Source organism: Epinephelus fuscoguttatus, linkage group LG7, assembly GCF_011397635.1.
Source record: "Epinephelus fuscoguttatus linkage group LG7, E.fuscoguttatus.final_Chr_v1".
NCBI lineage: Eukaryota > Metazoa > Chordata > Actinopteri > Perciformes > Serranidae > Epinephelus > Epinephelus fuscoguttatus.
This window is the reverse complement of record NC_064758.1, coordinates 32141481-32146426: the sequence shown is the minus strand read 5'-3', so window position 1 is coordinate 32146426 and position 4946 is coordinate 32141481.

Sequence of the window (4946 nt, the reverse complement as noted above, 5' to 3'; positions counted from 1 at the left end):
TCTGATTGGGTGTTTGGCTTAATATCAAACCAATTTTAAAATTTTCACACCAGCCCAACTCTAGGTACCAGGTAGTATGATGCAAAAATAGATGATAAGTTACAGGTGATATTAACATTAAGTCACAAAGCCTGCCAACAGAGTTGATCAGATGGATGGATTGGTTAACAAAACGTCCAATTTTGTCCTAGGAGACTGCAGATTGTTTTCCGTTTCCTACCAACCATCAGTGTTGGTGTCTTTTACTATGACCACTTTGTTTCCTAACTTCAACCACTATGGGTCTAAAGACACATTGATCTGGATCAGTATTGTGATTCAGGGATCAACGATCCGGTATCATCAATGCATCTTTAAGATACGCCTTTATTTTGAAATTCCTTTGGCATGTCTCTTTCACGATTCCTCCTCCTTATTAAAAAAAATTAAAAAATAAAATATATATATATATAGTTTGCCACTTTTTAATACATTTGAAAGTAATTAAATAGCAACAGTACAGTGTGTGACATTGATTGTACCTTCTCACAGCAGCTGAGCAACGGCTTCTGCTGGGGTACAGCAACACCACATGGTCAAACCACACATAGAACAGCAGTACGCTGTAACACTAAAACTGGTAGTTATAATAATGGAAAGCTGTTAAGTTTATTTATGATTATGATTACATTTGCTAATGGTTATTTTGGTGCTTGGCTGCCTGTCGTAGCACAGAAAACTCCTTTAAATTTATTTTTGATGGATTATTAAGTACATTTGAATATTGTATATATTTTAATTCCTGTCTTGGACCAAATAATTAATCTGTTCACTGAAAAAATACCTGCCAGAATAAAGTTGCGAGAACTATTTTATGGTGTGGTGTGAAGCCACAGAGAGATGTGTTTAGTGAAACCCTCGAGCCTGTTTTTTTTAATTATCTAAATAAGGCCCAGCCTGAACCCAGCAGGAATCTTTAGTCACAATATAACTTAATGAATTGGAAAGAACTGGATATGGACTGCATTTAGTTTAAAAACTTAGCACAAAGTAATCAATGCTTCTTGTTTTATTTTTTTTTCAACTGGCAGCCAAAAGACTAATGACACAGTCGCCATCCAGCAGTTGAGTAAACACAACTGAGGCTCCCTGCTGGCTGCTGCATGCGGTGACCTGGGAATGAAGGAGCTCAGTCGTGCTGACTCGGTGAATCTGAACACCACAGAGGCTGGCTTGTCACAGTGCCAACCATTCGATTTGTTTAGAGACACAATATGGCCATCTTGGCTGTGAGCTGCAAAAGACGCCAGGGGAGCTGGTACTTGCCAGCCAACTTTCTCTTGTCGCTCTTTCTCTCTTATTTTTCACTGTGAGGCCACACTCTGCATGAAGCGTTTGAAGAAGGAAATGTGCTTTCATGGAAGATTCAAAGCCGTGATCAAACATGCAATGTTCTCTGAAATAATTCAACATTTTGACACTTTCATTGTCTCCTGCTTGATTTATGACTTTCAGCCTCATAATATATTCATGTTGCTGTTTTTTTTTCTAAAATATGTTTATAATACACTTTAAAAAAATCTTTTTATGCAAAGTATCTTAACAAGTAAGCTTCTAATGAATAAACCTGTTTGAGTTATTTCTGCTGTGACAAATAAAAGCTATTATGATTTTTACATAATGACTGCATTAATCGCTCTGATAACAGTGCTATCATGAGCCTGATCTGCCATCCTTCTCTTCACCGCAACAATAGCAGCTAATAGCAACTGCCAGAAGAACACAACGTTCATATTAATGTAGAAGTGATAATTGAGCTCCATCATAACTTCCTCTTTCTGAAATCTGTACGCTGCTCAGCTACAGAGATAAAAGATATAAACATTTAGGCACTCATGATTTGTCAGTGTTGATATAGGGGCAGACTGCACATTGAGTCTGTATTTCAACACAAGGCTGCTTTTGTTGCACAGTTACATACAGAATAGGGCTGTAAGAAAAATATTGATACACTTGAGTATTGCGATATTATGATGTGCGATACTGTATCAACAAGCCGGTCTCACTTCCAACTCGTCAAATACAGATGCTTGGTTTGTGGCCCTCGGTGTTCATATCAACATGTTGACGCATCTTTAGTGGCGGTATGAGACACACCGGGCTCAACTGCTGTGGTGTAAAGAGCAAGAAAGTCCACATGAGGTGGGAGGGTCAAACAAACTCTGGACTTTCACCCAAAAAGACACGATGCATGTAACGAGTGTAAATTGCTGAGTGTAACATGCTGTCTCCAGGTGTCAAAACTGTAGCTGGAGGGGTACCTAGAGCGTCATAGTTTGATGTGTGGGGCCACTGACCAAGCGTCGTTATTAGATGAGTTTACAGGCAAAAGATTTGTGGCAGTGGTTTATTTTGTGATGTATTGAAAAGCCTGACTACTAGATAGCAGTGCTGATATCTATCTTCAGCCATTCGACTCTTCGACACATCGCTAGTGTGTAACACGGACTGTGACTTTTTAACTTATTTTTTTATCCATAAAGTGATGTGTCTGTACTATGACAGTTTTCCTAACATTGGATCTAAAAACTTGCAATATGATGCCTTGCTTGCAGTATCAAAATATATTGCAAGATATTGAATTGTATCCCCCGTATCGTGATACGTATCGTGTTCCCAGATTCTTGCCAAAACACAGCACTTAAACAGAATATGTAAAAATGGGCCACAATTATAAAGTTTGACTGTTAAAAAGGCCAAAATAGTTTCCTAAATAGCTGCAGTTTTAGCAAACGTTACTCAATCGATTATGAATTTGTTGGGAACTATTTTCAGCAGCACATTTGATGTGTTCCTAAATATTTATGGCAGCATGGTGGTGTATATGTGAATGTATATTTGATGTGTTTCTCAAAACCTTTTGTGGCACAGTGGCTGCTTTGCCCCCTTTCAGCCTTAGCATTAAATTCTCATTCCCAGGTTGTCATGCCAACGCTTTGTCACACCCCTTGACCTGTAATATTGACGCCAAAGGCACCCTTTAGTGTTTTTATGAGACGTACTGGGCTTTCAGCTAACACCAGTGTTTACCCTTGTGGCTATACGGGAGGTTGAAAGCCACTGAAGCAGTATAAAGAGCGAGAAAGTCTGTGTAGGGTGGGAGGTGGATGGATTGAACAACAATGAACTTTAACCTAGAAGACTTTAGTTCATGTCCTATTTGAAACTAAAAGTGAAAGCTGTTTCAAAGTAACGTGAAGTTAAAAGTAAAAGTAAGTTGTGTAATGTTATGTAATTTACGTACCTATGTCCTGTGTTGAACTTATTTATTTCTAACCCTAACCAAGTAGTTTTGTTGTAAACCTTACTGCGACCGTTTCACGACAATAACCACGTTACAATGTGTTTCGGTTTTGCATCACACTGAGACAGTAAAGGGTGCCCTGTGCATCACTACCAGATACCGAGGGGCATGACGAAGTGTTTTATTATTAGTATTTGACAACCTGGGTATGAGACCTTGGTTGACAATTTTCAAGTTAAACCTCTCCACAAAGATGTCAGCAGATTATCCACAGGAGCAGGAACATTGCTTGTGGAAAGGCACTTTGTCTTGAAACTACCTGGCTGACCAAATACCAGCAGTAGGAAAAACCCTTTAAATTCTTGCCCGTGGTTCTCACAGGGGTATTCATTTACAGGTCTATAAAATCATTTCATTCGAATGACACTGAATGAGGGAAGTATGACACTGGACTGAATTGACCACTGTGTATGTTTGTATGAATACTGCTGTGCGTTTCAGATTTAATGAAAAGTGATTACAGGTCATTATTAAGAGCAGCCCAAGGTTTCCATGACTATTTGTTATTAGAGCTTGTTTTCATCAAAAGATTGAATGGATTCATTCAAGGTGGAGGCAAAGCCTTTGTGTTCATCCATATGATGGAGAAGTGCAATAACAGCATCAGATGGATGATACATCATGTCAGTCACTGAAGCAGTGCAAAAATGGGGCCTTTTGAAATGTGATGTACACTGATCGGCCAAAACATTAAAACCTCTGATAGGTGAAGTGAATAACATAGATCATCTTGTTACAATGTTCTGCTGGGATACTTGGGTCCTTGCATTTATGTGGATGCTACCTGACACACTCCACCCACCCAGACACTGTTTCAGACCAAGAACCCCCCTCATGGCAACAGCACACCACAAAACTGTTGAGGATTGCCCGAGGAACAAAGAGCGTAAGGCATCGACCTGGCCTCCAAATTCCCCAGATCCCAGTCTAATCAAGCATTCGTGGGATGTGCTGGGATCCCAGAGGTACCCTCAGTCCACTGTGGGGCCTTCATGGATCGGACTTGGTTCTGACCTGTCGAGGCATGGACACAGGACCTCTGGGGGTTGTCTTGTGTTGTCTGGCACCAGAGCATTGGTGGCATATCCTCTGAGTCTTTTGCATTGTGAAGTGAGGTACCAGCACGTCCCAAGAATTCTCTAATGGATTGGGATCTGGGGAATTTGAGGCCAGGTCGAAACCTTGAGCTCATAGTCACTTTCTGCGGGCCATTCTTGAACAGTTTTTTCATTGTGGTGTGCCGCATTGTCCTGCTGGTGGGGCACTGCCATTGGGGAGTGCCGATACCATGGGAAGGGGGGTATTCTTGGTCATAACTGTGTTGGGTGGGTCGGTGGAGCATGTGAAGTGGCATCCACGTGAATGCAAGGACCCAATGATCAGTTATTACAGTACAGTATCGTGCATCCCTAATTGATCTAGGAAGTGGTAGACCAGAAGCTCCCGTGTTCAGCAATGAGTCTGGCTTTGAAGAGAGTGATGTAACTGCTTCAGATCCTCTTTGTAAAATGGCTGTGTGATGGCAAAGTAAAGCCATGAAAATAAATTGTGAATATAGGGTACAGTTACACAGATATTGATATCCTCTTTAGGTTGGATTTTT